Source organism: Maniola hyperantus, chromosome Z (genome assembly GCF_902806685.2).
Source record: "Maniola hyperantus chromosome Z, iAphHyp1.2, whole genome shotgun sequence".
Classification (NCBI taxonomy): Eukaryota; Metazoa; Arthropoda; class Insecta; order Lepidoptera; family Nymphalidae; genus Maniola; species Maniola hyperantus.
Genome location: NC_048564.1, coordinates 4,000,164 through 4,022,170, shown reverse-complemented (window position 1 = coordinate 4,022,170; position 22,007 = coordinate 4,000,164). Strand labels below are relative to the sequence as shown.

The window sequence follows — 22,007 nt, the reverse complement described above, 5'->3', positions numbered from 1 at the left end:
GTCTGTCTGCTAGCTTTTCACGGCCCAGCCGTTAAACCGATTTTAACGAAATTTGATACAGAGATACCTTACATCCCGGGGAAGGACATAGGCTACTTATAATAAACCTAATAAAACTTATAAAACCCACGGGATTTTTAAAAACCTAAATCCACGCGAACGTAGTCGCGGGCATCATTTTGTATTTTTATATTTTATTTATTTTGCAGTGCATTTTCTAGAAATGTCTTTCATGTGAATGATTTAGAACTGTTGACCTAGAACACAGGTGCCATGTGAACACTGTTAAATAATAAAATAAATTTAGTCTCAAAATGCGCGACTTCAAATTTTCAAGTTGTAGCTTGCAAACTATGACCTAAAAAGGCTTCTACTTTCAACATGATTTAATTAAATTATTCTTTTTCAGTTTCGTGGAAAATAGACCAGTAAATAGAGCATTTAACCTCGCCCTAAATTTCCGATCCAAAAAATTACATATAAAAGGTAGTAACTGTACTTCCTGAACACAGCGGATTTGTTTTATTGTCCGTAAACGCTCTAAAATTAGGATTTCAAAATCTCGTTTGGTAATTTTAATTTAAGTAAAGTTTTTTTTTTTTGATATCTAAGCTATCTGCAATCAGTTATTGGATGGACTTTTATCAGATTTTTATGAGTGCATTCAAGGTTGAGAGAAGGTCACTCCATCAAGAAACTCTTCTCATAATGCTTTCGCTGGCTTTAGTGTGTACTTGACAGTTCTTCTACTGTGACTCTTTTCAGCCTACTAACTCTGCTGCATGTGGTAAGTGACACTGCCAGACTATTTGCATGGACTTTAAGCCTGGCCTTGTGTTTCTTTGCATTAATATTTATTTCTTCTTTAATTGTGGGCATTGCAAGATATTCGTGTATTTCTGTTGTTTTGGTAAACCACGGGGCATTGAGTATTGTGCGAAAGACTGAATTTTGATATCGCTGTAGTATTTCTATGTTAGAGTTGCTGGCTGTGCCCCACAACTCCAAACCATATGTCCATAATTTAAGTAAAGTAATAACTTGGTATCTTCATAATTAAAAACAAAGAAAGCTCTACAACTAGACCAAATTTCGTCCCGAAAAGACCCTTACACATCACTCCTCCACAGACAAGAAATACGGAGGAAAATCATAATGAGCATATTCCTAGCTCTGGTACGCAAATAAATAAAAAGAATAAAACAATGTCATACGGAATACGCCAATATATACAAAACAAAAATCAAGATAATATGACACCAGAAAAACAGTAGCAATTAACTCAAGGGTTAACGCCAAAAGCCAGCAACATTAGAGAAAACGGAACATTTAAATATAAAAAATATAAAAAACCTCCCCCAGAACGGCCTGTCACCGCGGGGGTAGTAGACAAAAACCCTCCACCAAAGAAAACATTCTATATAGCCACTTTCAATGTCAGATCATTGGCTAACGAAGGTAGAGTCATACAACTAGAGCATGCAATATCACAAATAAAATGGGATATAATAGGGCTCTCCGAAGTGCGCCGTCTAGGCTATAACATAGAAGATAGAGGCGAATATATGCTATATAGCTACGGCGAAACGAAGGGAGAAAAGGGAGTCGGTTTCTTGATAAGAAAACAAAATCAAATAAAAATTTTAGACTTTTTAGGTATAACTGAGAGAGTGGCTCTACTACGAGTACAAATTGAGGAAAATATTTACTCAATTATACAAGCATATGCACCTACAAGTGAGGCTAATGACAGTGAGATTACTTATTTTTATCAAAGCTTACAAAATACAATTGAAAAATGCAACAAGCACATCATTTGTATAGGAGATATGAATGCGAAGATAGGGCAAATAAAACAAAATGATAGCTATGCTTTGGGTTCGTACGGATACGGCAACAGAAATGAAAGGGGAGAAATATTTATTGAATTTTGCCAACAAAATAAACTAAAAGTAATGAATACAATGTTTAAAAAGTCACCGAAACTGAGATGGACATGGGAGTCACCAAATGGAATAACAAAGAATGAAATTGACTTTATTACAACAAATGTACCTAAATCAATAGAGAATATTAGTGTTCTAAGTAATTTCAGGTTTCCGAGTGACCATCGAATGGTGAGAGCAGCTGTTAATATTTCTCTCAAAAAGTCATCAAGACGTCACTATAATCAGAAGGCAGCGAAACATGTTGATAGAGAAAAACTAAAAGCAACACTTTTGAATAAAATAAGTATTATTGACTGGGAAAGCTGTGAAAACCCTCAGGAGATCTACGACAGAATAGAATTTTTTTTAATAGATAGCTCAAAAATAGCCAGAATAACAAATAGAGAAAATAAAAGACAATTTATAATAACCAAAGAAGTCGAAAACTTAATAAATGAGAGACACACGTTAAAAAATAAAAATAATAAAACAAAACAAGAAAAGAAAAAATTAAGCTTACTATATAGAACTATAAATAAAAAAATAAGAGAAAATATAAGAGCGTATAGACTAGACACCATAAAGTACTTACTGGAGAAGACTGGAGCAGTAAAAAAAGTAAATAAAAAGCTAAACACCACTAAAATAGTAATGAGTCAAATACAGTCAGCAACAGGCTCTACTGTCACAAATAGAGATGATATAGTTCAGGTAGCTACCCAATATTATCGAACTTTATACAGTAAACAGTGCCAAACAAAAATAATGGTAGAGAACTCTTACAATGACGACTCAGTGCCGCTGTTTATAGAAAGAGAAGTAGAGCTATCGATAAATAAATTAAAACAAGAAAAAAGTCCAGGGCCAGACGGCATCAGCAACGAGATCATTATTGCTGGAAAGGACATTCTTATAAAACCGATGACAAGACTCTTTAACATGATACTCAAGACGAAAAAGCTTCCGTCTCAATGGACATATTCTGAAATTACACTGATATATAAAAAAGGAGACCCAAATCAAATCTGCAATTATAGGCCTATAAGTCTAACATCATGCCTATATAAAGTATTCTCTACCACTTTATTACGACGTATCACAAAAATCATAGACGAAGGCCAAGGAATTGAACAAGCAGGCTTTATACAGGGATTTTCTACCATAGACCATATTCATACTTTAAAAAATATAATAGAGAAATACAAAGAATATGGAAAGTCCTTATATATTGGTTATGTAGATTATTCCAAAGCCTTCGATTCTATATCGCATGAGGCTATCTGGAGAGCTCTATCAGAACAAGGCATCAATAAAGAATATATAGATATTATAAAGGAACTCTACCAGAAGAGCACATCTAGCGTACGTATAGATAGAGTTGGTACACCATTCAAGTTAGAACGGGGCGTTAGGCAGGGCGACCCGCTCTCTTCAAAGCTATTTATAGCTGTACTTGAGAATATATTTAGGAAGCTAAACTGGGACAGCATTGGGTTAAGAATTCACGGCAAATACTTATCAAACCTGAGATTTGCAGATGATATTGTACTACTCTCAGAAAACTCGCACGATCTGCAGTATATGCTAGAAACACTAAACTCACAAAGTATAAAAGTAGGACTGCAAATAAATCAAGATAAAACAAAAGTAATGACAAACTCCGTAAAGAAACATATCAAGATAGAGACGGTTAATATAGAATATGTAGACGAGTATATTTATCTCGGACAGCTAATTTCCTTTGAAAACTCCATTGACAAAGAAATAGACAGACGGGTAACAAATACGTGGAACAGGTATTGGAGCATGAAGGAGATTTTTAAAGGTAACCTTCCCACAAAAATAAAAACTAAAGTATTAGAGACTTGTCTTTTACCATGTCTTACCTATGCATGTCAGTCCTGGCCTCTTACTATCAGAACAATTAAAAAAATACGTACATGCCAGAGAGGCCTAGAGAGAAGTCTCCTTGGGCTGAAACTAAGAGACCGCGTAAGAAGCTCCGATATAAGACGTGAGACTAAAGCGAGAGACGCAATAAAGCAAATCCTACGACTTAAATGGAGATGGGCGGGGCATATTCAAAGATACAAAGATGATAGATGGACCAAAACTGTAACAAATTGGTATCCTTTGAATTGGAAGCGAAGACCCGGAAGACCATTAAAAAGATGGGAAGACGACCTCGCGAAAGTTGCGGGGAAGATTTGGAGTACGCTGGCCAGAGATAGGTGTACATGGAGTAAAATGGAGGAGGCTTTTACCGCCACTGGCGGCCCTTACATAGAACTTAAGTAAAAAAAAAAAAAAAAAAAACTTTTATTGTAGATATTAGATTATTTTAATTGTTTAGTGTAAATATTAAGTAAGTTGGGAAGGATAAAAATAAGAATATCTAGTTTAAACTAAGTATAGATAAAAATGTAAAATTAATTAGTAAGGGATAAAAATAAAGCTTTTTATTATATTATATTATTATAATAACTTGGTATTTTGGCTTAATTGGATTTCAAAATGGATAGACATATTATTCTATTAAATAAACTAAAATCTAAATTTAAGTTAAAAAAAAAACATTAATTTATTCGAAAGTCAAAAGTGTGCTCCTAGCTAGCTAGCCTCGAGAAAAATAAAATCATATTGTTGAAACCTATATTGTTATACTCATTGTAATCTAGCTGGCATACGTACGTTAGTTCGATTATATTATTCTGTGGCATACGTTGGCGACGGAATACCTATTATATTATTGCACTAATGGATTGCCTGCAGCGTTGGGATTTGTATGCCCGATTATGAGGTAGATAATAGACTAAGAGCCAGCGCGTGCCAGACCTTTGTTATTTTATAAAAGCTGAAAATTTATCTGCGTAAGGAACGTTTGTTTGAATCATGGTGGCTTTGGGAGATAACAGGCAATAACCGTGTTAAAAATCTTACGTCAAATTATAAAGTCTAATTTTTTATATTTTCTTCAGAATAGTATTAGAAATCACGTCATTAAGTGTCTGGCAATGCATGACCCAAACTAACCGGCTCGTTGGAAAGCCTGGAGCACCGCAGAGACGTTAGCTCTCTATGCGTGTTCTATCGCCTGTATAATGGGGAGTGCTCTGAAGAGCTTTTTGACCTCATTCCACCCTCTTTTTTCTACAACCGCACCGCGCGCCACCGTAAGGAATTTCACCCTCACCATCTGGGTGTCTGGTGCACTTCGACCGTCCGCTGCGCCAGATCCTTCTTTCCACGCACGTGCAAACTGTGGAACCAACTCCCATCGGCGGTGTTCCCACTAGATTATAACATGGGGTTATTCAAGGGGCGGACCAACAAATTCCTAAAAGGCCGGCAACGCATCGGCGGCTCCTCTGGTGCTGCAAATGTTCATGGGCGGCGGTAATCACTTAACATCAGGTGACCCGCCTGCTCGCTTGCTCGCTATATCTATTTAAAAAAAAAAAAAATGACGTGATGTCTAATACTATTCCGAAGAAAATACTTATAAAAAAATAAACTATACTTTGACGTAAATTTTTTTTACACCTTTATTACCTGTTATCTCCACCACTAAAGCCACCCTGATCCAAACAAACATCCTAACAAACGTTCGTCCCAGTGTTGGCAACAATAGGCAGAGAAACTTTCAGCTGTTATAAAATACCGAAGGTCTGGCACGCACTGGCTCTCTCTCTCTATAAGTAGGTAGGTAGGGTGGAAAATTTGCGTAGATGCCATTTTGAAGTAGATGCCATTTTGAAGTAGATGCCATTTTGAAGTTTTGAAAATGATTTTGAAAAATGATCCTCTGCATATTATACCGTTTGCACCCTGTATAAGCCTTTAAGCCTAACGTTTGCTTGATATGAATCATTATACTTTCGGAATAACAAAAGGCTGTAGTGATTATAATGATGTTGAATTTATCATTATCAACCGATAGAAGGTCTCTTGTAGGGACTTCAAAACGCCACAGTCTTGCGCCACCCGAATCCAGCGGCTCCGTGCAACTCGTTTGATATCGTTTGTCTACATAGGGAAAGTCTTCCAACACTGCGCTATCTAGCGCGCGTTATGACGGTTAATTTGGTTCTCCGAAAAACTCCAAGAGTCCAAGCATAGCTCTCTCCATCACCCACGGAATGACTCTAAGCTTCCTTATGAAGCCCATAGCTCCATAAATAAATAAAATAAATAAATAAATAAATAAATAATAAATTTATTCATAAGAATGCAGGTGACATAACATGGTTATAAAATTAGTTGGCGAGCCTTATGCATTCTACCTTAGAATATTGGTGTATGAATATTTAAATATTACATTACAGTTAAATTTTTAAAAACATGTAAGTACATATAAGTTCGCATAGTTCCATGTTAACCATATCTCGGATCCATATGACATATCAGTGACAACACGCACAGTTCGACTTTGGCCTTCAAGCACTGAGAAATTCGGATGAGAAGCCATCTCGAAGTTTTCCGACAGCTGCTCAGCCAAGTTGGATTCGGCGATTAACCTCTTTCTCTAAACTAGATCGTGATATACTTGTCTACTATTTCCAATGCTGAATAATTGTTGTATTTTAAATGTTAAATTATGTTTACAGAAATATTTGTGCTATCAATTTTAAAAATCGCCTAGATGATATAACAATGCTATATTAAAGACGGTACCTAGTCAATTTATTAATAGACGTAACCCAATTCCGAGATTCGAGTTTCAAGATGGAAATATACCGAGAAAAAAGAACGAAAGATATCAATGAGGTCATACGTTTCTTAATGTTTTGCGATTGGGTATTTGAGGCCAATTTTTTATTACTTTATTATAAACTAGAATAAAAATAATGACGTAAACTGAAAAAACCAATTAATTCGATCAAATAACAAAAAAGTTAAATATTTCTGATTAGACAGAGATATCGATATAGCACTTTGACGTCACACCTTACTAATGTCATAGTGGCTCCGTGCGGTTTCATACAAATTTTCGTTTTGCGAGAAAGGGATAGTCTTCTACTCCAAAATTAAAATGCCTGTAACTTTGTAAATCTTTGTTGGATTTTAATATTTTTTTCAGCGTACTTCATTATTTTTATCCTAGTTTATAATAAAGTAATAATATTTATCAAATTCAAAAGTAGGAAAATACCCAATTAAAGGCGGTTCTGTTCAGCGCCAGACATGTTCACAAATGAGTGGGCTGATAATTACTTTGCTTTGGGGTTCCAGGAAGGCAAAACAATTGAGTGACGTGTTAGGCGGTACGAAGTTCGCCGGGTCAGCTAGTTACTTATAAAATATGAACATATTGATCTAACTAACTATACAATAGAAATAAATACGATTGTTTAGTTATGAACATGTTTATTTATTTCCATTCATTGCAGGAGCAGCTTTAGTACTATATAAAATATTATGTAGGTACCTTACGGAAACACCCCGTAGTTTTTTGGCTGTGTGTGCTTTCTAAATTTTGTTACTTGGTATCACCTAAATTCATATGATATGACTAGTGTTGGGGATAATACGCAGATAAACTTTCAGCTTTTATAAAATAACGTAGGTCTAGCACGTGCTTGCTCTTTGTCCACTGGAAATCAGCTTAGCTTACATATAGAACATATTTATTAATATTTTAAAAACAAGATAATTGTTATCAAAGTAAAAGAAATATCTGATTGTGCATTTAAACAATACACTTTCTCTGTATTCGACCTTAATTTTTACGGTAATTAAAAAGCAGTGGTGTAAGTATAAAATAAGGTATCAGTTTATGAATTTTCATGATAATATTATCATTCTGGTAAATACCAAGTAGATATGATGTACATAGTTTTATTATTAACATGCACATTCGCCAGCAAGTCGAGTAGATTATTTGGATACGAGTACATGACCGTAGCTAGGGGGTGGTATTGTGGGGCAATGCTCTACCTTAAAAATGGCATCAGTTAATATGCTAAGTAGACTGTTTGTTCATTATGATATTATAACATTATGACAGAGAAAAAATACCTTAGTCTAACGTAGCTAAAAAAACAGTGGTTTGTCACAAACATTTAGGAACGTTTTGCATCTGTGGCGACCGACAGAAATAATCCGAATGAAACCGCTCGCGTTTTTTATTTTATTTTTTAATATAAAAAGCCCGCAAACGAGAAAGCCCAATTTTAAGTTAAAGTTATTACCACTGCCCATGAACATAATATCACCAGAAGAACTGCCAATGCGTTGGCAGTTTTTTAGAAATATGACGAAATTCAATTAACCCGCTCTACTTGTAACTACCGCTCCCCGTCCTCTACCTTAAATTCAACTCTAGGTACGGCTCTGTACAAGTAGCATTAATAATTATAAAATATAGTAAAGGTCAAACGTTTAAATCTTAAAATTATAATTTTAAGTCGATTATTATTGGGACAACTGTACGTTAACAGCTCACCTGCAGGTTTGTCCACAAATCGAAATCCTGGGGTCAGAAAATATACTATACGAACAAATCACGTACTATTGAGGACTTAGGTATCTAACAACCATACTCAGAGTCGCTTAATCGTTACTTAAGTTTAGTTAAAACGACACAGAGCTATATATCTCTCACATAAATCTGTCTCGTTTTAACTAAATCTTAAGTAACGATTAGTGACTCTGAGTGCGGTTGTAAGTAACTAAAAAAATATCCTACCAAAAAAATATACATTTACAAAATAATTAATTAAATGCTAGAGGAATACCGCAAAAATGTTTAAGTATTTAATGTGAAAATTAAATATATTGTGTTCAGGACCTAAACTTGGCCTAGATTAAAGTTACGGCGCGAGCGTGGTAAAGTTAGCTGAAAACACATGTATTTGTTTACAAAATACTCGTGAGTACGTACGTGACCCGGCATATCAATCAGCTGTCCATTTTTTAATCCAGGAGGCAAAAATGATGTTTCGTGTGTTACTTGTTTTTACGGCTCTCGTTTTTGATGTGGTGCGATATACTTACCGAAAAATATTCGTGGGTGTGTACGCAACACCAAAATTTGTAGGTGTGTATGAAACAGCAAAATGTTGAAATAAATTCCAATTAAAATGAAATAAGTATGGGCTGATTCTCAATTTATGAACTATACATACTATTGAAAAGTCCTCAGGCGAATTGTTTTTTTATATTTTTTTGCTAAATTATTTTTTATTTTTTGCTCTAGATTTGGTTAAGCAGATAGAGAGGGTGAAAATTGACATAATTCTGGTAATCGTTAATATTTTGGTTTTATATTTAATAAAATATTCTTCTGTCTATACGGCGTATGCAAGCAGATTTTAATAATTATGAAAAAAAAAATCCTATTTGAAATCAAGAATATTTTTTCTAGTCTCTGAGCAAATCACAAAAACAATTAAGCAATTAGGCGGTTGTATGTGCTTTGTAACACCAAACATAAAACAACTGATAGTAAATACGTTGCGTAAAATTATTATGAGTGAGGTCAAAAATCGCCGTTGAAAGAAATATTTTCAGAATTGTAAAACAATACGGATGCAGCAGAATTAAATAAATGTTGCTGTAGGTTAGGTCGGGTACAAAAGGGCAGCTGATCGAACTCTCGATTACAATATGTTACTAAGTAGACATGTCTAGTTAGTCACTAAATTGAGATCTGTTTTCAAGTCCATTACCACGTGTTCCGTTCGTAGGAATTTCACGCTAAAAGTTTTAAGATGCAACGCGCAGAATCAAGGGATGCACCGCACTCATGTAGGGTTGTGCTTCTACCGGAGTAATACATCACGTGGTGTTCCCACCCCTCCCCCTACGTCCCGACGACGGACATTTTAACGTAACATACTTTGAACCACACCCATAAGTCCAAAACAGACGACAAACGCCACAATTGGAGCCGGTAAGGGAAGCATGCGAAACGCACATGAGTTTAGAGTCTACCTAAAAGTTTTTTTGGTGTTTGTTATCACAGTTATTGGTGTTTGGAAGCCGGTAAGTCGACGTCGGCGCAATATGCTGGTGCGATCGCGACGTTCGGGGCGCCGTCTGCGCCCTCGGACGCCCTCTTTGAAACTGAACATTGAGTGTTTTTACTGAGCTCAGTGCAGGTTCCATTAGGCCTGTTGCTCGCTGTATATGCGATCCCGCACAGGCGCGCGGTTTCTCCTCCGCGATCGATGCGGGCATCGACCTTGCGCTGTAGCTGTACCGTAATGCTGGAGACAGTCCCCCAATCAGCAACCCTAAACAACGTCTCAATTTTGGCTGTACAGCATTCACGCTAGGCGTTTCTCTGCATCGGTGAAAATACGAATCCCTATCAGTATGTGCTGTAGTCCACTAGCAAAGAATATTTCCTGGCAGCAACACCAGCACAATTTCTGGATAAATATTTAAAAATAGCTGACATCACAAACACAGCAGAGCGAGATAATAAATATTGAGAACATTGAACAACGACGAGAACAAAGTTCACATCAAAGGTAAAAGTAGTGGATGTGCTACAATGCAATCCGATTAGGTATCTACTCAAATAACTTTCAAGCGAGAATTCCAAGCGCTCGACATTCCCTTACCACATGATGCAATATGAAAATTTTACTGATCCATATTATTTTTTCACATCAATGTTATATTTTTTTTATTGTTCGAAAAATATTCAATCACTTTAAAATTAGACAAATCGCCAACCTGTGGAAACTGTAAAAACTGTATAATAAATGCGATAGTGTGGGTGTCTGTGTGCTAAATTTTTGACGCCTCATCAGTTTAACCGATTTTGATGAAATTTGGTACGTACAGAGATAGTTTGCATCCCGGAGACATAGGTTACTTTCTACTCCGAATTATTTTATATAGAAAATTAAAGAGTTTTCACAGGATTTTTAAGAAACCTAAAATCACAACAATGAAGTCGTGGGCATCATCTAATCTATGTCTATGTCTATTCCTTAGCTATGCGTTCGCGCATCGTTTATCCGATTAAATTGAAACCTTGTACAGTACTCAAATATTTTAGCGTTTAAACTATCGTGAGTGATTTCGTCTCCTGAGTGGACTCGGATCGGATAAGTACGTAACCGCCCTTACCCCCGTATTTGGCTTGGTTGAAAATAAAGAAATACATAGATTTTCCAGTATGAAAATTGGTATTTGGGCTTTTGAGCAAAATTTAAAAAGTACGAGTTTCAGGATTTTGGGAAATTCTAACCCCTCACCGATTTTAAAAAATCCCACTCGAACGAAGCTAACAGTTCATAAGTTAATATGCAACCCCCCGTTCCCACTTATCTTTTGTCGGGCCCGGATTTTAATCGGATGTTCCAGTGGCAGAAAATTTTATATGTAGCTTGTCGGAAACAGATTTTTGTCAAAGTGCCTGCCACTGGAACATCTGATTAAAATCTGAGCCCACCAAACGACAAGTGAGAACGCCGGGTGTTAAGGTGTAAATAAGGTGTATTAAAAGTTCAGTTAATGAAAATTCCCCGTAGTTAGATCCCCGTTCATCCCAAGTTAATAGTTCCTAGATAGCCTCGTTTGATCGTTACGTTATCGTTAGTTCGATAAAGAGATAAAATCAGAGCAAGATAAAATGAGAGCAGTGCAGAGCAACTGCAGCAATATTAATAAACGTACTTGTGTAAGTTTGATGTAGGTTATCTTTAAATAAATAAATATTCTTATTTCAACCAAAAACAACAAGTAAAAAAAATACAAACAGATAGAGATAGAGTCCTTAGCTCCTTGGTTCCTCAAGACCGAGGTACCCATTTCTTAAATCTAGCCTAGTATCTAATTTGGCTGAACGGGGCACTGCCTCAGCTTGATGCGGCAGTCATTTGAATGCATCATCTAGTATTATATATTTTATATTATATTTCATTTATATTAATCCTGTAAAATTAAGGTGTACACAAGTTTAATATTTATCCTATTATTATATGCTGGTAGAGGCAAGTCATTCCAAATTTAAAACACTGCGTACTTAATTAATATTCCCTTGAATGGGGCGACCTTGATAATAAATTAATAACATAAAAATGTACGAGTCGCTCGTACAGTAGGAAAGTGAGAAAAATGTTTAAAAGAGAAAATGCTACTCTTTATTTCGCTACGGAAAAGCTAAGAAGACAGCTGATTTTATAAGCGTCTGTGTGCATCGCGTAGCTGCCTGCTACGGCGTAGTAAAAACGTGTAAGCCGATTTGCGGAAAACTCCACAGGATTTCAAGAAAGCTTTTGTAAGATACTTTTTAATTTCGTCTAGTCTATTTGTCTGTCCTCCTGTTCGTCTATCTGTGTGTCGCAAACATTTTTAAAATAAACTTCAAGAGCTTTAAGGTTGAAATTTAATACAGTTATACCTATTACCGTTACACCAGACCATATTTCAATTATGAAAAAATAATTTTTAGGGTATATATCTACCTCCTGAACATGTAAAGCGTGAGTTAAAAAATTTGGTTCACCCCCCGAGCTAATGTTTGTTAAATGGATATTTTGAAATCGTTATTATTAGGCAGTTTACGGAAAAAACTACCTACCATTATTAAAAATTTATTAGTACCTTTATACAGAAAGGCACAGTTCAAATTCACACGTAACAAATTGAGCTAGTAGAATCGATCATCCGAACTATCTGATTTGAGGTTAAGTAACAAATTGAGCTAATAGAATCGATCATTCGAACTATCTGAATTGCCGCTTTTCCAATATAAATTGGAAAGCACCACGAATTGTGCACACAATTAGTGTGCACGGTCGAACCGAACAGCCGTGATTAAATATTTATATGGGTTGTATTTAAACAGAATTCAAATTCTAATAATATCCACATAACTTTAATATTTGACTAGACGATGCAAGCAGCTTCGATTGGATTTGTAGGAGCTTTTTGGATTTTCTAGGATAAAAAGTAGTCAATATCTGTTTTAGAAATACAAACTACCTATCTCTGAGCAAATTTCTTCAAAAACTGTTTATGGATGAGCCTTGAAAAAGAAACAGACAGACAGAAACACTTTCGGTTTTACTACAAAAAAACGCGAACGCATTAGCAATTTGCGGGACTTATACCTGTGGTTTAATTTGGCACCATGAAACAAAACAAAGAAGAGACTCAAAGGTTAAACAACTAGCTAAATAAAATTACTTTGGCGAAAGTGAATTCTATTAATGTTCAGGTCTAAGATAGTGCTTTTCATTGACGCCTCCAACGATTGCTCTGTTTGAGAAGCAATCGAGAGGCGTTTGGTTTCTCTTTGGTTTGAACTAAAGCGATTCATCGTACTCGTACCTTTTGAATCAGTCTTCCACTTTAATGGAATATTTAAGGCACTTTAGAGAGAATTTTAGAGGGCAATTTCTTTTATCAAGTGTATTCAATATAGGCACCAATACGCATACGAGAATCAACATTAAAGAAGAATTTTTGAACGAATAGACCTCAATAATACGATTATCACTGTCTGAATCATTTTGTTATATTATTTTAAATCCACGCGGATGAAGTCACTGGCATCATCTAGTTAAAAATATTTGAACTTTAGCCCTAAATAAAGCCATGATGTAAAATGTGGAAATTGTTCCACAGTTTTACTTTGAAAACGCTAAAAGCGGACGGCCCTTTTTTCCAGACTCCCAGTAATTTAATGTGAAGAATAAAGACATTAACATAGGCCGGCCTTTTCACTTTATGAAATCGTAAAAGCTTTTTTGTGTATTTCTGAAAAGATCTTCATAAATCAGCTTTTAATTATCTCCTTCTATAGTGAACTGCTTTATTTCATAATATTTTATTATAATACTAGCAATCTGTTCCGGCTTCGCAAGGATAGCATAAAATACCTACTCACAGTATCAAATTTCGAAAAAAAAGCCGGCCAAGTGCGAGTCGGACTCGCACACCGAGGGTTCCGTACTTGGGTATTTTTTTCGTAATTTTTTTGCACAATAACTCAAAAACTATTATGCATACAAATAAATAAAAATCTGTTTAATAGTGTAAGAGATCACTAATTTAGTGATAAGGTCGCCCTTTTTTTTAAGTGTATCATATTACATTCTTACTGTCTGTAATTTTGTTAACAATTAAGTTGTTTTAAATTAAATTAAATCATGTTCATCAATCATGGGGGGGTTCATAGGTGGTAAATAGGGGTTCAAAATGTGTGTAGTCCACGCGGACGAAATCGCGGGTATAAGTTAGTTTTAAATATAATGTGTGCTATAAAATTGTGGCAAAAATATTTTTTTCGCATTATTATTTTTAAACACTAATCGGTCTCAGGAGCAAATTTGTATTTTGAAATCACTGATTTCAGTATTTGTGTCGCCCTCAAATTTTCTTCCGTATTTCAATATTTCAAAATCAGTTTTCTTGAAACCTAAATTTACGTTTATTTTTACAGTCTGTCAATTGTCTGTTTAAAAAAAGTGGAATTAAAAAACAATTCACTCAAATAATTTTTCTTACTCTTTACCTATTCGGGTTTTCCATAGCACAGGGGATTCTAGTTTGGGAATTAAGAACTTTACTTGGTAATTTTTTTTGAAGAATATTAGCCAAGTGAAATGCTGAATAATATTCCCCTCTCCTCTCCAATTAAGTGTAAAGCTTGTGCTATGAGTAGGTACGACAATAGTGCAACGGGTGGGATTTGAACTGGCAACCTTTCGGTTTTCAGTCCACTCCTTTAACCGTTAAGCTATCGAGGCTCTAATGGTTATGCCATGATTTGGTTTACTAATATATTTTTTGTAGATACTCTTAGTATTTTTAATCAAATAAAGATTATGTTTCAATTTATGCATATTTTAGCCCTAAGTGCGCGTTAAATCTGATATTCACCGTGAGCTGGCTTGTAAATGAGAACAAAACATATGCACAGTAGGTCTTTCTGCTTTTAAGTTGTGAATTTGCTAAAACGCTTTTGTATAGGTCTAAATAGACGTTGATAAATTAGCTCCTTATTTAATTTTGCTTCGCGCCAATTTCAGAAAGTAATATTGGAATATAAGTAATGACTTTTACATTTTTACCTACCTAGTTACAGTACTACCACTTTATAAGTCAATTTATCGGCCAAATTCATTTGCGCAGAAAGCGCAAGTTAACGCCAATAAAATGCGGACCTTATTGCGTGACGTTAAGGTTTTAAATAAAAGAACAATAGAGACTCGTACTATCTTATGTTGCGCGCGTACAGAACATGGTGTGTAGGCCACGGCCAATAGCGAACGAAAGCGCGCTATGATTGGCTGAAATATTTTCGCGCCATTCAAAAATTCTTTCTACGCAGGTACATCGGCGTAACTTATGAAGGTGGTAGAAGTTAGAACTGTACCTACTTCAAGCTTACTTTGGATACCTAATATTTAAGGAACAACAAGCTTAATTTGCACAAACCGCAATAGTATAATTTTATAGCATACTAGCTTATGCCCGCGACTTCGTCCGCGTGGACTACACAAATTTCAAACCCCTATTTCACCCCTAGTCGAATTTTCAAAAATCCTATCTTAACGGATGCCTACTTCATAATAGCTATCTGCATGCCAAATTTCAGCCCGATCCGTCTAGTAGTTTTAGCTGTGCGTTGATAGATCAGTCAGTCACCTTTTCCTGTTATATAATTAGACAAAATGTTAATTAATGGATCCCGAATGTATTTTTAATACGTACTTATTTTTTAATCAATGTACGACGTGGTTTCAGTCTTAACCTATACTTTTTTGAAAATGTCGTTCTGTGTACAGTGATACAGTTAAGTCCGGGGCACATCAATGCAATAAACTATTTATAAAAATATTAGAAATATCGAAAATAAAGAAATATATTCAAAAAAAATTGGAAGCAGGATTTACTGAAGGAAATTTGGACTTAGAAATCCTGAAAACATAGTCACTAATGTAGCTAACAGTTGTTTTTTTAGCTAATTTTATTTTGCTAAGTTTTTTTTGCCAAGTTGATTTCAAAATTTCGACCATTACATTTACGTTAATGCCTTAAAACCAGGTTAGGGTTTCAACGTGAAGCATTGAGCAATTAGAACGTTTTGACTCAAATATTTTCATTGCACTAGAGTTCAAAAATAAATTATTCAAGACTACAATGGACTCTGTGAGTGTAGCGAAAAACTATACAATAGAAAATTGCAGTGGACTACACTGAGAAACTTAAACGCAAACGTTTAAACAAAAAATAAAAAAATTGTGCTAGAAAAGGACATTTTTTTGCGATCTACACGAAATAAATAATGAAGAACTGGTCAAGTGCGAGTCGGACTCGCACACAAAGAGTTCCGTACCATCGTACAAGATATAACACTGTTTACTTTTTATTTATTTTTTAATTTGCATGGTGGCCATTTTGAAATTCTCCATCTTAGTTTTATATAATTTATTGTTATAGCGGCAATGAATTATATACACTATGAAAATTTCGACCGCTGACAAACAGGCGGAGAGCGGAGGCTTAGTAATAGGGTCCCGCTGGCACCCTTGGAGTACTGAACACTAAAACGCTAAAAAATAGAATTCTTGGCACGCGTATCAATAGAAGGAATAGACTGAAAAAGTTCGCTTTTGTTATCGCTTTTAGTTGAATAGGTATAAAAAACTCCAGAAGATCGGAAAAAATTAAAAAGTAATAAAAGATTCGGTCAAAAGCACTTGTCTTACCACCGACGATTTGCGAGAAAATAATTGAGCTAAAAACTAGAAACAATTTGGCGAGCAACGAGAAGCGAGTGTGGTTGGGATAGTTTTGTCGCTGGGCTCTGAGTGAGTTTGTGAGTGCAACGGCCGGTGTGGGATGTGGTATTAGAAACATCTGCCCTTATCTGTTATTTAATGGTGTTAGTGAACATATTATGCAGGATAATGTATCTAAGATTGATACATCGCGAATAGGTTGTCTTAAAATAAATCACGAACAAATCGAAACAAAACTTCGCTATCGCAGCCGCATACATCTAAACATATAAAAGGAAAAGGTGACTGACTGACTGATCTATCAACGCACAGCTCAAACTACTGGACAAAATTTTGCATGCAGATAGTTATTATGACGTAGGAACCCACTAAGAAAGGATTTTTTATTTAAATTCAATCCCTAAGGGGGTGAAATAGGGGCTTGAAATTTGTGTAGTCCACGTGGACGAAGTCGCGGGAATAAGCAAGTTTGATATAATATCGCAGGTCATGAGGACGTACACGCAATTCGATATCGAGCAGATATGTGTGCGATATCGTCAAATCGTACGATTCTGTCAGGAAACATTTGCGACTGTCCATACATTTTCTTAGGCCGCATATTCTCTTTTCCCTCTGCGCAACTGTGGGGTTGCCAGGTTGAAACAGATAAGTAATTAAAATATTAACATACCCTCATCTGTTATTTAATCGAATTCTGTATCAAATAAAAGAGTATTTTGTTCCGTAATTTATACCGTATTGAATATCTACCATATTAGGTTGCCTTATCAAAAAAAAAATTATATCCACGGTTACCTAGATTTAGAAGAGCGTTTTGACCACCAAGAGAACGCTGCCTGAGTGAGTTTTTTTGGTACCTACTTAGCTCGTCACTAACTAGTGGACAGAGAGTTCTCATCTAATTTACATTTCTTGAGTATGAAAATACTCGATAGCTGCTAACTTTCTAGCCGGCAAACGGATAAGTGCCTAAAGAACCCAGACAGGAAATCTAATAGCATTTTATTCTGTTGAATGGATACACATGACCCATTGAGCCATTTCGATCTTTGGTATTCCTCCTTTCAGTTAAAGTAGGTAGTAATTACAGTAATGAGTAGGTAAATAACGATTCCATTGATTCACGTAGATAATGTAATTAAGTTTTCTACCTCGGCATTGATTAAGTTCAGTGTTCTTCCTCCATTCGACTCACCGCCTATAAAGATTATTTCAAACTGCCGGTTATAAATTATATTATAGTCCGGTCAATATTGGCGTTTCAAACATTCGAATGTTGGGAACCGAACGTTGGGAACGCTAATATTGACCAGACTAAATATAATTTACTAGATGATGCCCGCGACTTCGTCCGCGTGGATTTACGTTTTTTAAAATCCCGTGGGAATTATTTTATTTTCCGGGATAAAAAGTAGCCTATGTCCTTTCCCGGGATAGAAGCTAACTCTGTACCAAATTTCATCAAAATCGGTTGAACGGTTGGGCCGTGAAAAGCTAGCAGAGATACAGACAGACACACTTTCGCATTTATAATATTAGTATGGATATCCCGTAGTAAGAAATAAGCTTTACATTTTATTGGCTCTCTCCTGATGTGGGAAGAGAAGGTGTTCAAGGGAGAAGTTTATATAAAACTGGATTCCTACTAAGTGAGGGAACGTGTTTCTAATCTTTGCTCAACAGACAGTTTGCAACTTTATGCACCCCCTTTCGGCTGTGGCAGCCAACCTCTATAGTAACTTCTTACTTGATCTAATTACTATTAGTCGTTCACGTAGTTCGTTCATAGTAGTTTGTAATCTGTATAGTGTGGTAGAACAGAAACGTTAATTAATATTATGTACCTACTCGTACCCACTTAATTCAAAATGTAGTTTTAATCTTTTCTTGTCGAAATTAAATATACAATATATATTAATAAAATTATTCCATTAATGAATAAAGGCAAATCATAGATCAATATAGGTAAGTAAATTGTTCAGCACAGTTTGAGTGGGTGTCGGTGCCTGCCAATAAAAAATCGGCCATAAATGTGCGATTTTTGACATTTTATACAAAAATGTAACTATATAAGTATAAAATTGCTAATGCGCGTGGTCGCCATTTAATGACGTCAGCATTAGACTGAAGTTTCGAGCTGATGGTATATTTTTACTTAAATATACGTCAAAATGACGTCATTTCGATGTTAATGAGACATGGTGCCAGTGAAGTGACCTTATTGAAAAATAATCTTCAACGATTTTGCATTAAACTCGTTTTTACATTGATTCTTATTTAATTCTTTGGCAATAGCATTTGTTAGAATTTTCTACCTGGTCTCTTTGTTGTGTAATTTTTTCTTGATTTTATGATTTTTTTGTAATTTTTTTATACCAATAGATAGCGAACGAAACGTAGATGTTTTTTAAATAATCCGCAGGATAAGTGCCATAGTAATTTTTACAGAAAATTTACAAGTTATTCAAAGAATTAAATTTAAAAATCGAAAACTTTTACAATTTTTGGGCTCTTATTTTAAAATGCTTGAAGATTTTTCTTGTTTTATAACTGTTTATTATTAACAAGAATATGTATTAGCAAGAAATAAAAAAAAATCTGATGAAATACATTGTTCCTTTTTTTTGTTAATTTTTAAAGTAACAAACACCCCTTTACCAACTAAAAAATAAAAAATGAATAACTCGAAAACGATACACTTTCGCATAAGCACTTTAGGGGTCGTTTGATAGCTAATTTCCTGTACTATAACCCCTTAACGGGATCGTGTCCTATTTTCCTGTAACCCGTATATAAAAATGAATCGCTGAATGTGTTGCTAAGCTCAAATCTCGAGAACAGCTGAACCAATTTCGCTAATTTATTTTTTATTATATTCCTTTAAGTATGAGGATGGTTCTTACAGAGAAAAAAAATTAAAAATGGCCTGAAAAAGTCTAAATACAACACTTTTATATATTCCCATACAAAAGATAATATGTCATAATACTTAAAAGTCAATTTGAACTTTAATACCATATCATAAAGTTTAAGTGTTAGTGGAGCCTGGAGGGGTTCCGGGAAGGCAACACAATTGAGTGACGTATTAGGCGGTACGAAGTTCGCCGTGTCAACTAGTGTTTTAATAAAATTTAGTGTGTAAGTAAAGTACCTACATGGAAAATGAACGTTTCATATTGATGGGTATTTTCATGAACGAGTTTCCGCGGCTTTCACGTATGAAATTGAATATCTGATCCAATCACGATCGAATGAAGTTTCCTCGTAATCGAATATCCGACGAATGTTCAAGTAATATGGAGTACTAGCTTACATCCGCGACTGCGTCTGCGTGGACTACACTAATTTCTAGCCTCTATTTTACCTCCTCAGGGGTTGAGTTTTCATAAATCCTTTCTTAGCGGATGTCTACATCCTAATAGCTATCTATCTGCATGTCAAATTTCAGCCTGATCAGTCAGTCAGTCAATCACCTTTTATTTTTATATAATATTTAGAACATAATGATATTATGCAAATTTTAGAAAAAACTGGATAGGTACTTGCTGAACCTAAAAAGCTAGAGCCGAAGAAAATAATTAATCTTGTTGAAAATTTAAAATTATTGTGAGGTTTCTGAGATAGTCTTTAGAAAAACTAGGTAGATACTATTTAATAACCGTCAAAGTTTTTAGCAATTAGAATGACTACAGAACCCTCGCCGTGTGTTTTCTAACACGCAATTGACCAGTTTGTAAAAGTACAACTATTCATTTTCGGACTTTGTGGTTTGTAGTTTTATACTCAAAATTATTTTGAGTATACCTACCTGACATACTCGTACTATAAGCGGCACAAGTTTTCCTATTTTCTATATTATATAAATAAAAATGAATCACCGCATAACTTCCGAACGACTGCACCAAATTGTTTACTTCTTCCTTTGTTGAGTTTTTAATCGTCAGGACAACGTTTGTATGAAAGATTTTTTTTGGAAAATCTACGGGAAAAGACAGTGCCCGCGGGACGCAGGCGAAGTCTTGGGTGAAAGCTAGTTCAAAATAAATACACTTCATTTACTTCATACCAAGCAACTAATTAATTAATTTAAAAACCAGTTCATTGCCAAAGTTTTACCTTTTTAATTTTAATTAGTTTAGTTTTTTTAATTGCTCTGTGCCTCTTACAGTTGGTTCCATTAAATACAATCACGTTTTTTGCTGAAAATAACTTTAAAGACTGTTTCTTTTTGCAGGAAAGAACTTTAACTGCAGGAAGTTTTAAATCAACGCTACCAAAGATCGGGTAACGGATCGCTGAACTGTGAAGACTTACGCGGCTCAATGGAAACCAATCTTAACTCTCCAGACTTGAGATTGGATTCAACTTTTATTTTGTGTAAAAAGTAAACCAAGAATTTTTTAAGAATTTTATCCATTTAAAACATTATATATATACTTATAATAGCCGTGTTAGACTAGTGGTTAAAAAGTCTGCCTCCTATTCGAGAGATGGGGGGTTTCGATCCCGGGCATGCACCTGTGACTTTTCAGAGTTATGTGCGTTTAAAAAAGTTTAATATCATTTGATTTAACGGTAAACGAAAACATCGCGAGGAAACCTGTATGCCTGAGAGTTCTCTGTAGTGTTTTCAAAGGTGTATGAAGTCTGGCCAATCTGCACTTGGCTAGCGTGGCGGTCTATGGCCTAAAACCTTCTCATCCTGAAACCTGTGATCAGTAGTGGGCCGGTGATGGGTATATCATAATTACATTTATAAAAAAACTGTAACTGAACGATACGCAAAAATATGTTTTGAAAATTTTAATCGCAAGAAGCATTAATTCGATATAGACTCCTAAATAGTGTTTTTTTTTACTTTTTGTATGTCTGTGCACGCTGAATTTGCTGAATGGATTTAAAAGAAACTTAGCATAGTTATACTTTGAGCATACACACACACATATACATTAGATAGTTTTTATCCTGAAAAACAATAGAGATAAGAGCCTCAATAGCTCAACGGGTAAAGGAGTGGACTGAAAACCGAAAGGTCGACGGTTCAAACCCTGCCCGTTGCGCTATTGGGGCCAATTCCCTTGTACACAATCTCTAAACTAAACTAAATTAACAAGTCTAAATCTAATGCCATCCTTTTTCGCAAGCAACATTATGAAAGGGATAGCAATAGATTTAGACGTGCCATTTTAGTTTAGTTTAGAGTTCGTGTACAACGGAATTAGCCACAGTGTCGTACCTACTCCTAGCACAAGCTTAACGCTTAGTTGGAGAGGAAAGGGGAATATTAGTCATTAACATGGCTAATATTCTTTAAAAAAAAATTAAAATTAAAAAAAAACAAATCGTTTCGGGATAGGGAATAATA

At 35.2% G+C, this 22,007-nt stretch overlaps 1 protein-coding gene and 1 long non-coding RNA gene across 26 annotated transcripts in view; one reads left to right on the top strand and one right to left on the bottom strand.

The window, feature by feature from the left end:
• The window catches only part of LOC138404565 (uncharacterized), a 30,154-nt gene extending 8,501 nt beyond the window's left edge, over positions 1-21,653 (top strand). The window contains exon 4 of the long non-coding RNA XR_011238456.1: positions 20,877-21,653. This is a non-coding gene — a long non-coding RNA (uncharacterized lncRNA). The remainder of the gene's footprint in view (positions 1-20,876) is intronic.
• Positions 1-22,007, bottom strand: part of LOC117995295 (coiled-coil domain-containing protein AGAP005037) — a 173,887-nt gene that overhangs the window by 132,852 nt on the left and 19,028 nt on the right. For 3 of the 25 annotated variants that reach the window (XM_069508889.1, XM_069508894.1, XM_069508895.1), the window contains exon 1: positions 9,769-9,981. The exons of 16 other annotated variants lie outside the window; for them this stretch is intronic. The gene's annotated coding sequence lies outside the window, so the exon portion shown is untranslated. Of the gene's footprint in view, positions 1-9,598; positions 9,991-22,007 lie in introns of those variants that run through there. 6 more of the 25 variants (XM_069508890.1, XM_069508891.1, XM_069508893.1 and 3 more) reach the window with 5 other exon arrangements.